Source organism: Lithobates pipiens, unplaced genomic scaffold (assembly GCF_037356315.1).
Source record: "Lithobates pipiens isolate NorthernLeopardFrog02 unplaced genomic scaffold, aLitPip1_a1.2 Scaffold_22, whole genome shotgun sequence".
Taxonomy (NCBI): domain Eukaryota; kingdom Metazoa; phylum Chordata; class Amphibia; order Anura; family Ranidae; genus Lithobates; species Lithobates pipiens.
In genome coordinates, this window is record NW_027507784.1 from 310295826 (window position 1) to 310308328 (window position 12503).

Below are 12503 nucleotides of genomic sequence, written 5' to 3' on the forward strand. Positions count from 1 at the left end.
CTGCCAATGGGAGCAAATGTTCCAGTGACAACTATCTAAGATGGGGATTCCTCTCACTTTGGGGTATGTTTTCTCTCATTTCCACTTGCGTCTTCAGGACAGGAAATTAAAGTGGTTGTAAACCCTTACAAACCACTTTAACCTACAAGTATGCCTAGATTAAGGCTTACCTGTAGGTCCAAGAAATATCTCCTAAACCTATACGGTTTAGGAGATATTTACCTGAAGACAGCCACCGCTGTCTACGGCGCCGTAGACAGCGGCGTGCAGGCGCACTGGGTAAGCCGCAGATTGCGGCGCACTGGGTAAGCCGCAGATTGCGGCGATATGCCGCGAGTGTCGGCTCCCGTGCGCATGCATGGGAGTGACGTCATCACTGCTCCGGCGAATCACAGCGCCAGAGCAGCGAGACCCACGGAGACCCACCAAGAAGATGGAACTACAGGGGACGCTCGGAACTACAGGGGACAGGCTCCTGTGTCAGGTAAGTGACACATAATGGACTACTATGCGATGTATAGTAGTCCATTATGCTTTACCTTTGCAGGGAATCAAAGAGGAGTTATATCCCCCCAGAGGGACACAGACTGCAAAAATTACCTGACAGGGGTTTACCTACTCTTAAGCCCCATATAAGATTTTCTGCTGATTTTTGTCTTCAGATTTACCAAAACCATGTAGTAGAAGGGCCTGCCTGATTGCATACAAATTGAAACTCCTAAGGTTTGACCTCATATTATATGGTTTTGGTAAATCTGAAAGAAAAAATCAGCAGAAAATATGATAATGTGTATGGGGCTTTATACTTCTTCCTTAATTCTTATATTAATTTTGCTTTTCCTGTTTTCATAAATCATCTCTAGCAATGTGCTGGCCTCATTTCAGAGTGTGCATCGCTGTTTTATTTTTAACCCATCTATACATTGTTAATAGATATCTCTAATCACAGAATTCACTTTCATTTTAAACCAGCAGTGCAGTCCTGTGACTACTGTTTCCAGTGGACACAGTGGATCACAGAGCTCGGTACCGCAGCACTGTGACTGGCCCAGTAACCATGTGATCGCTGTGACCAATCATTGGTCACAGTGATCACATGGTACAGGGCCAATCACAGCGGCCCTGCACTATGTAATAGCTGTAGCCAGTCACAATAGTAAACAATGATTCATAAATGGAAGCCATTTTTAAAAGTTTAAAGTGATTGCTTTTAAAGTGAACGTCTCAGTACAAGCAATCATAGTGAAAACAAAATGCTGATCACCTTCTCAGAGTTGTACAGTATAACTCTGCACTACTCTGGTGACAGTATGTGAATAATAAAAAAAAAGTTTAAATAAAAATATATTTTTTTCTACATACTGTCACGTCAGTGTTCTTAATCACCACCACCCACTCACAGTCCCCCTAATCATCGCTGCACCAGTTTCAGTGCCCCTGATCACCGCCACACCAGTTACAGTGTCCTTGATCACCATCACAGCAGTCAAATTGTGCCTAATCACCACCACACCAGTTACAGTGTCCCTGATTGTCTCCACACTAGATACACTGTCCCTGATCCCCAACACGCCAGTCATATTGTTCCTAATCACCGCCATCCCAGTTACAGTATCCCTGATCACCACCACACCAGTCCCACTGCCCCCGATCCCCAACACGCCAGTCATATTGTTCCTAATCACCGTCATCCCAGTTACAGTGTCCCTGATACCCAACACGCCAGTCATATTGTTCCTAATCACCCTCATCCCAGTTACAGTGCCCCTGATCCCCAACACGCCAGTCATATTGTTCCTAATCACTGCCATCCCAGTTACATTGCCCCTGATCACCGTCACACCAGTCATATAGTTCATAATCACCGCCATCCCAGTTACATTGCCCCTGATCACCCCCTCACCAGTCATATTGTTCATAATCACCGCCATCCCAGTTAAAGTGTCCCTGATCACCACCACACTAGTTATATAGTCAGGGGTCAAGTCCTGGGGAAAAAAGTGTGGGAACTCCCACCCAAGATCCACTCCCCCCCCCAAAAAAAAAAAATGATACACTCATATGCACGAACACTTCAAAAGTGGTATTTTTCATCCAATTTTCGTATTGTGTGTATGAAGCTTAACTGTTAGTATATAAAAAAAAAAATTCTCAATAACCATAAATACGATAATTCTCTAAATAATCAGCATTCATTCAATTGTGCTTCCATGCAAAGGTGAACATCATGTTCTGATCTTTATTGAGGAATGTTATTTTGTATATAGAGTGTTTATGTGGTGAGTTTACATTTTTCATTGAACAGAGTTTGGATAACACAGGGTTAAACGGAAAGGTCATAAATTAACTGCACATTATCTGGACAGAATGCTTGGGGAGATAGTGATGTGTTCCTGCTTAGGAGATGTATGTTATCTTGGGGGGCTGCAAACTCTGCAGGGCTCTAACACACTCTCGCTGCTATTCCAACCCTTCACATATTTCCACATAAACTTCCCTCCTGGCATTAAACTTTGCCGGGTATTGTGCTCAGCTTACCACCCCAAACTGATGTTCCTCCCTCAGCTCACCTCTCTCCCTGCATGTCCTGTGAGCAATAGAAAAAAGAAAGAACTGCGCTAACCCCAAATACCCAAAGTGAGTAGGGTATGTATATGTGCCAGACCCACAATATGGGTCTTAGTATCTTAATGTCTCTGAGACCACCTCCAAAATATAGTGCAAACCATATACAAATAAATGCAATTAAATACAAAAACAAACCATAAATGCGTGTCAATGATGTGAATTCCCCAAACACAATATGAGTATATCAAACTCTGTGCATATACCCCTAAAGAGTAAAAAAATAGAATATGGAAAAAAATATGTTTGCAATTTTTACATAAATGAACTATCGAAAAAATTATATTTAGAGACACTCTATATAATGTCCATATAGTCATATACCAAAAAATAATAATAGAATGTCCATATGGTAAACGAACACCAGTGAAGTAAAACTTCAAGTGAAGTACAGCAGTGAAGAAAAACTTCAAACAGCTGAGTTACAAATACACAAATTAAAAATCTTCTCCAGAGATGTAATGTGCTTTTCCCATCACCGAATGAGTGAACGAACACGACTGGGGTGAAAGTCACATTTGACGGAACACAACGAACACGACTGGGGTGACGTCGACACGTTCGCACCACCCTACGCGTTTCGTAATAATTTACGTCGTCCAGGGGCCCCTGGACGACGTAAATTATTACGAAACGCGTAGGGCGGTGCGAACGTGTCGACGTCACCCCAGTCGTGTTCGTTCTTTTTGGACCAGGAAGGACGGGTTGGTCTCTGCGTTGGTGTGTATCCGGCCGGTGCACGCTTCTGTTTTGAACCTGCTTTTAAAGTCTTTTATGTAAGTGTATACGTTCGTTTTTGCAAATTAAAGTCATTTGGTTTTACACTATCTGGAGCCTATGTTTTTCCCTATGTGATACCACGTTGAGTTGGGAGTGATATGTGGAATAACAGCCATAACCCTATCGCGTGAAAGATTTGGGATCGCCTGAGGAGGAAGCGCTATCCGGATATCCTTTGACTATTGTCGCCTGTGGTGACCCTCTGTAACGGGGGGTCGCTTGGATCTGGTAAGAAGCCAATTCACTCATTCGGTGATGGGAAAAGCACATTACATCTCTGGAGAAGATTTTTAATTTGTGTATTTGTAACTCAGCTGTTTGAAGTTTTTCTTCACTGCTGTACTTCACTTGAAGTTTTACTTCACTGGTGTTCGTTTACCATATGGACATTCTATTATTATTTTTTGGTATATGACTATATGGACATTATATAGAGTGTCTCTAAATATAATTTTTTCGATAGTTCATTTATGTAAAAATTGCAAACATATTTTTTTCCATATTCTATTTTTTTACTCTTTAGGGGTATATGCACAGAGTTTGATATACTCATATTGTGTTTGGGGAATTCACATCATTGACACGCATTTATGGTTTGTTTTTGTATTTAATTGCATTTATTTGTATATGGTTTGCACTATATTTTGGAGGTGGTCTCAGAGACATTAAGATACTAAGACCCATATTGTGGGTCTGGCACATATACATACCCTACTCACTTTGGGTATTTGGGGTTAGCGCAGTTCTTTCTTTTTTCTATTTCTGTTTGGTGTATTCTTGGTGTACATTTGAATTGCAGCTTCCGTCCAATACCATTTGTATTCCGTAGCGCAGTTTTTCCCTTTTTTTATGTCCTGTGAGCAGATTAGCTGTGCTCCTCCTCTGGGTTCTCTCATCAGCGCATCATGAGAGGTCTGACTAAATACAATCTCTTAGCAGCAGAGACCTGATCTACCCATCAGCTAGCTATGATTGACAGGTAGATCGAAGAGGAAGCAGTTATGGGGCCCCCTACTGACAATGCCTGAATGGTCAGTCCACCCCTGGTGTGCGGCTCTTACTAGCTGTGTCGGACGGCTGCTGGTGTAGCACCTACCACACAGCTCATATACTTCAAAGTCTTGCAGGACACAGCTGCTAACAGGAACTAAGTTCCTGTTGTGGAAAAAGTACAGGAACTCCGTTCCCATGCGTTCCCGCAGGACTTGAGCCCTGTATATAGTTCATAATCACCCCCCCATCCCAGTTACAGTGTCCCTGATCACCTCCACACCAGTCATATTGTCTCTAATCAACTTCCCACCAGTTCACTCATCACACACCGGATCACTCTTCAGAGAGCATTTGGCAGGCAGTGAGGATGCATTGTATCACTTTCTTTTTTTTTATAAATTCTTTATTTTTTCATCTTTTCTTTCCATAGATTTCACATTACATTTCGTTTTACATCTACAACTTCTTTAACAGCTATAACAGTCTTATAATATTTCAATCCGTACCTCAATTCCATGTCATCCTCCCCCCTCCCTCACCCTTCCCTCCCAGAAAAATAAATAAATAAATATACAAACAAGAAAAAAAAAAAAAAAAAAAAGTTTGAATTTTCACTATAATCCCCCCCCTCACTCCCCCCCCCCCCCACCACCACCCGCCTGCTCTATCATATTTCGAAATGTTTCACATCATACTTTCTCTATAATTTAGATATGGAGCCCAGATCTTCTGATATTTCTCGTCTTGATCTCTCATTGTCATTGTTAAATTTTCCATTTGTTGGATTTCTGCAATTCTCTGAAACCACTGTGCTCTAGCTGGAGGGTTGCTTTTTTTCCACAGAACCGGGATACATGCCCTTGCTGCTATCAATAAATGTCTCAGCAAAGAATTTTTGAATCTTTCTATTGCCATTGGGATGTCCAGCAGCAGAAAAGTTGCCGGTTTATCTCCCAGGTCAATTCCTGTAATCCTTACAATAGTATCGGCTACCATCTCCCAGAACACTCTAATTTTTGGACATTCCCAAAATATATGTAATAATGTTCCTTCTGCTCCATGACATCTCCAACATATCTCTGATATCTGGGGGTAAATTTGATGTAACACTTTTGGTGTTCTATACCACCTAGTAAGGATCTTATATCCCCCTTCTTGATATCTGCTTGCCATCGAGGCCTTTTGATTAAACAACAGCATCTTATCCTTTTGTTCTGGGGAAAACGTAGTCCCTAAATCTCTTTCCCAGGCCTGTAAAAAGGGCAAATCTTGTGAAGTCTCCTGTTCTATTAACATACTATAAAAATAAGACATCAGATGTCTCAGTTCCTCTCCCTTCAAACAGATCTCTTCAAACTCAGTCAATGCCCTTATTTCTACGTATACCTTTGATTTAGATCTAATAAAGGCTTCTAATTGCCTCATTCTGAAAGGGTCTAATCCTAATGTCATTCCTTTTTCAATATCTTTTTTAGTCATTAACCGGTTGCCTACCGAGAAATGACAAATTCTACTCATACCTCTATCTTGTATTGTTTTAAACTTTGGATCTGTCATTCCCGGTAGAAATGCTGGGGTACCAAGGATAGGAAGGAGCGGACTGGGAATTCTTGAAATAGATGTTTTCCTGAATACTCTTTTAGTTATTCGTAATGTCTCCCCTAGTATTGGATGTTTTCTCAATCCCATTGGTATTTCTGTATCTGGAATCCACACTAATCCTTCCAATGGGATATCTGTCGCTGCTTGTTCTGTCTGTATCCACGGTTTTTCGTTTTTAAGCCTACACCATTCCACTACTCTAGTTAAGTGTGATACAGTGTCCCTGATCACCTCCACACCAGTCATATTGTCTCTAATCAACTTCCCACCAGTTCACTCATCACACACCGGATCACTCTTCAGAGAGCATTTGGCAGGCAGTGAGGATGCATTGTATCACTTTCTCACCACCACCAGCTTTAACCCATTGGATCCCACACAAGCAACCCCATTCACTTGAAAAGGTCAAAATCAATACACATACAGGGAGTATAATTCCTTCCACAGCTGCAGAGCATTGTAGGCCCAGCACGTGTATACCCCAAGCCACTGCCTCTACAGTTAAAGGAACTCTTTTGTTCTTCCTTTCTAGCCTCCTGTACTTCCTGCATTCCTGGGGGACAGCCACATACCAGTAGGCTAGGCTTGCTTGGCTTATAGTAACAGGGAATGCTATAAGTGACGCTACACTAAGCTACATTCCCTAACCGCTCATATAATGGTGACCAAATCAGTACATTGGTTTTCATACAATTGATTTGTGATACACAAGATACAATGTCTGGTACATAATCAATCCAGGCACTGAAAAAGTGTCACACATTTGGTATCACCATAATCAGAAGGAGTAGCAGAATGTGTTTTGGGGTGTAACTTTAAGTATGTCCACGCGGTGTGTGAGAAATATCTTATTAAATTGACCACTTTGTGTAAAAAAGGTCATTTTCATTTTCATTACGCATTTTCCAAACAATCTGTAGCAAAAAAATTAAGTCTTCAAAAAACTCCTCATGCCTAGAAAATACCTTGGGGTTCTTTTTTTCTAAAATGTAGTCATTTTATGGTTATTTCCATTGTCTTGGTGCTGCAGGGCCTCCAAAAATGTAGTCAGGAAATTAGATGCACAGTTTATGTCCCTAGAAAGCCTGAAGGTGCTCCTTGGATTGTGGGCCCTTTTGTGTGGCCAGGCTGTGAAAAAGTCTCATATATGTGGTAGCCATATACTTGGGAGGATTAACAGAATGTGATTTGGGGTGTAATTCTAAATATGCTTATAAAGTGTGTTAGAAATATCCTATTAATTGACATTTTTGTGTAAAAAAAAGTAATAATAATAATTCATTTTCTTTCCTGCATTTTATTAAAAACATTGTGTCAAAAATCTACATTTTCAAAAGACTCATGATGCCTCTTAGATAATACTTTGTGTTTTCTTTTCAAAATTGGTCATTTTGTGGTTGTTTGCACTGTAATGGTGCTCCAAGGCCTCTAAAAATAAGATGGGTAATTAGGAAATAAGATGCGTAATTTACATGTCATTTTTGCTCTATGAAAGACCAAAGGAGCTCTTTGGATTTTGGGTCCCTCTATGCATCTAGGCTGTGAAAAAGTCTCACACATGTGATATCACCATACTTGGGAGGCATAGCAGAATGTGTTTTGGGGTGTAATTATAAGTATGCCTATGCTGTGTGTGAGACATAACATTTCTTCATTTTCCAAAAAATTGGGATAAAAAAATGACAACTTCAAAAAACTCACCATGCCTCTTACTAAATACCTTGGACAGCCTACTTTCCAAAAAGAGGTCATTCGGGGTCATTTGACTAATGAGATAGGCAGCCAGTACATCAGGACTGATCAATTTTCAAATATATTTACCATAAATTGTGAACTCTATAACCTTCACACATACTAAATAATATACACTTAGTTGGGTTATTTTTTACCAAAGAAATGTAGCATAATATCTTTTGGCCTAAATTTATGAAGAAAGATAATTTAAACTGAAACAAATGTATTTTGTTTTTCAAAATGTTTAGTATTTTTTTAATTTATAAAAACCCCAGTGGTGATTAAATACAACCAAAAAAAAGCTCTGTCTCAAAAAAAGATATAAAAATGTTATTTGGGTACAGTGTTGCCTGACTGAGTAATTGTCATTTAAAGTATGACAGTACTGAAAACTTGCCTTTCCTGGGCAGGGAGGGGATGGGAGTGTCAGATATTGAAGAAGTGACTTTAGATAGATTTGGGCAATATAATATATCTCCTTAAATTTTATTTTAGTTCCCAGCAAATTTACAGCAACATAGTAGTGTTTTCATTTTTTAATTGTTGGAATTTCCTATAAAATGCATATGGAGGGAAAAGTTTGGTTTTGTCTTTTATCTGAGATGTCAACACAAACCGAATATTTATCTTGCTAAAGCATTGTGTATAACAGGCAAATGCCATGTTTTTTTCACCCTTTTACATAGTTTTTTACATTCCAGTGCTGTTGATCTCCAGCAGTCTTTTCAAATATTTTCTGCCTATATGCACTCCAGCAATCGCTGCATGGCATTTCTTACTTTGGGTTTGCTGATGGTGTTGAAATGGCCTTTTGCAGTCTCCATGTGACAGGGAAGGTTTGCCAACCTACCACTGCATTTTTTACTGACAAAACGTGGAAGATTTACTGACGGAACACATTTTTTTACTGACAGCCTGAAAAATGACATAACTCCTATTGAAAACTAACACAATCAATGTTTAAACAGTATAAACATGATACGGAAACACTGACAATCTCCATAACAAATGAAAAAAAGTGGGTAATATCCACACTTGGCAAAAACAGCAAGCAGCAGTCGAACACTATAACCCAGATATAAGGTATAAAGTAAATGTGTAGAAAAAAGTGCAGCGCTAAAATATATGAAGAAAGTTGTTGGGAACAAGTTACAAAAAAGTGAAAATTAGTGACCATATAATGTGAACAGTATTACCATAAATTGCATATAAAACAAGAAAATGCTAAATAATGCCAAAACTTGCATAAATCGCATATAAAATCACATATAAAACAAGAAGATGCTAAATACTGCCAATAAATGAAAGTAACATAAATCAAGTAAAACCGAGGAATATACAAGACCAAAAGATCATATATACATGGAGAGTGCTATAATAAAAGTGCACAAAATATAATAATAAAAAAAAAATATATATATAGTATATATCTGAAAAAAAGGCCATAAAAGTGACTAAAAAATCTCCATATGAATAAGTGACTTGGTGTGATTGCTTGACCTCGTGATACCCGTCACCTCTAGTAAAAGGAAGGCATACCAGACTGCCAGCTCCTTCTCTTACTGAGGGAGGTCAAAGAGCGCAAATTGGATCATGGATCCGCAGAAATGAACTCCAGATCTCCCGGACTTCCTTGATCTCCTGGCGCCTCTTGTCAATAACCTCTGTGTCCCAAACGGTCTCTCAATCACGGTAAGTATACCAAGTGTTCAAAAGATTGTGCAAATCTTGCAAAAAAGATATGATACTCCAAATAGTGTGATATTGTCTCATCAAAAAGATTTATTGGAGTAAATGACACAATGCTGTTTGGGAGCTTCCACAAGTCTCCAATTAGCATAAAAAGTTTAAAACAAACAGTTGCTAGCAAGTAAAAAAGTCCTGTATACAGACGTTTAAAAAGCGATCGCTCATGTGCAGAGCGTGTGGGCGTGACTACCCAACGGTCGTTTCGTCAACAACGGACGTCCACGCGCCTGTGCTGGCTCTCTAAATAGGCTGCTGACAGAGCAGAGAAGAGCTGCTATAGGTTATTAACAAGAGACGCCCAGGAGATCAAGAAAGCCCAGGAGATCTGGAGTTCATTTCTGGGGATCTGTGATCCAATTCACGCTCTTTGACCTCTATGAGTAAGGGGAGGGGGGGGGGGCGCTGGCGGTCTGGTAAGCCTTCCTTTTAATAGAGGTGACAGGTATCACGGGGGTCAAGCGATCACACCAAGTCACATATTCATATGAAGATTTTTTAGTCACTTTTATGGACTTTTTTTTTTGATATTTACTATATATTTTTTTTACCATATTTTTTGCACTTTTATTATAGCACTCTCCATATGTATATATATATATATATATATATATATATATATATATATATATATATATATATATATATATATATATGATCATTTGGTCTTGTATATTCCTCAGTTTTGATTGATTTATGTTAGTTTTATTTATTGGCAGTATTTAGCATTTTCTTTTTTTTGTATGCGATTTATGCATGTTTTTGGCATTATTTATAATTTTCTTGTTTTATATGCGATTTATGGTAACACTGTTCACATTATATGGTTACTAATTTGCACTTTTTTGTAAGCTGTGACCAACAACTTTCTTCATATATTTTAGCACTGCACTTTTTTCTACTCACAATTTCCATAACAAGTAATTTACAGATTTACACTTAAAGTGGTTGTATACTAATTTTTTTAACTTTTACCTACAGGAAAGAATATAATAAGGCTTACCTGTAGGTAAAAAAAAAATCTCCTAAACCTGTACGGTTTAGGAGATATTCCCCTCGGTATGCGCCGCTGACTGCAGCGGCACATGCGCACAAGGGGATTCTCGGCTGAAAGTCCGGCAGTGGCCGGCCCGGCCGGGATGAAATCTCCCGCTCGCATGCGCGGGAGTGACGATATCGTGGCTCCGGCCACTCACAGCGCCGGAGCCGCGATACCCGGAAGAAACGCCGAGGGAGCATGTCAGCTCCCTCGGCGTGGATCGGGCCAGATGTCGGGGCCTCGTTCTAAGGTAAGTATTTCATAATGAGCTAGTATGCGGTGCATACTAGCTCATTATGCCTTTTGCTTTGCAGGTGTTAAAAAATAAATAAAAAAATTAGCGGGTTTACTACCGCTTTAAAAAGTCAGCACAGCATGACAAATGATCAGCCCCTGATATTTACTGACAGTTGTAAAAAATCACAGATTTTTACAAGCTGTCAGTAAAGTTACTGACGGTTGGCAACCCTGTGACAGGGTGACAACATAACATCACAATTGGTAGACAGGGACAAAGTACTGTCACTCTATAACAGGAACAAAGACACTAATGGCAGAATCACCATTTAAAAAAAGCCACAGATTAAAAAATACAGAAAGCGACTTAATTTATAATAACATGTTAAAGTGTATAAATGATTTGGGGTTTACATATACTTTAAGAATGGAACAAAATTTGTAATTGTGCCAGAAAAGCATTCACGAAGGAGCATAATACCAACTAGGCACAGTAGACCTTTGCTTAGACTTTTAAAGGATATGAGGCAGCTATTGGCACAATTGTTTTAGGAAACATTTTCTTCCTACAGCAATACATAATAAATGATAAATCTACTTACATAATGTGTGCCTGGTTCTACTAACATAACTCCAACTTTCTGAAACAGGAAATGTGGGCTATTTTAATGCAGATCGATTAAGGCAAAAGACAATGCCCTTGCATGACCTTTAATGCCTCTTGTGCAAAAGATACTTTTTTAATGGTCAAACATCAGCAAAAAACAATAAAAAAATAAAAAATAAACAATACTATAGAATACAAAGATCTTACTACAAAAATAGTTGAGCCACCTTTATGAACCAAATTCCATCTTATTAGTTCTTGTTGATGAGTGCTTGTTGCTGGTCATTTCTTACGTGGAGCTCTTGACGGTGAGAATTAATGCCTGTGTCAAAGGACGTTCGGCTTGTGTTTATGGTTCACTGACAGGTGCATTGATTTGACCTCCTACTTACCTGCATTTGACCTCCTTCTTCATCCTGTTTCTGACAGTTTTTCCATTGTTTTTCATTAGGAGAGAAGAGACTGAAGAGACTGTGATACTGTGGTGGACAATCTGATGCTAACTGATACTGGCTGGGAGGGACGCTAGCTGACTAACTGACACTGATGTCACTACGGTAGTGACACTAATACAATTATAAAGGATAATACTGTACACTTTTACTAATGGCACTGGCTCTGAAGGGGTTAACATCAAGGGGCAATCAAGGGGTTAACTGTGTGCCTGACAAGTGTAAGGTGTGTAATGTGTGTTGCTTTTACTAACAGATTTGTCTGCTTTTTCTCCCTGAACTCAGAGTTAATTTGAGGGATAAGAAACAGATCGCTGTCTGTGCTCAGAGTTCTGTGTATTTGTCAAGAATTAGATTTGCCAAAGGTTAGGATAGCCCAGTGTAGACAGGTTGATGAAGGAAGTGAGAGAGACACTAGGAAGGACATTGGAACGCACCGTTCGTTACTCTGCTTGTTGCTCTATTACTGCAGTTTTTATTCACTCAGAATGTGAGTACCCTGTCACTATACTTAAATAAAATTCAATTGGTTGAAACTACTACACTATGGGACATTATCTCTTTATCTTGTGAGGCATACCTATCCCAGGAACAGGAGCCAGTTATCCACCTATACTATTAAGGCTGTAACCTCACAGCCGTGAGGTAAGGGCACATCCATCCACGTATTGGATAAATAGGAGGATTA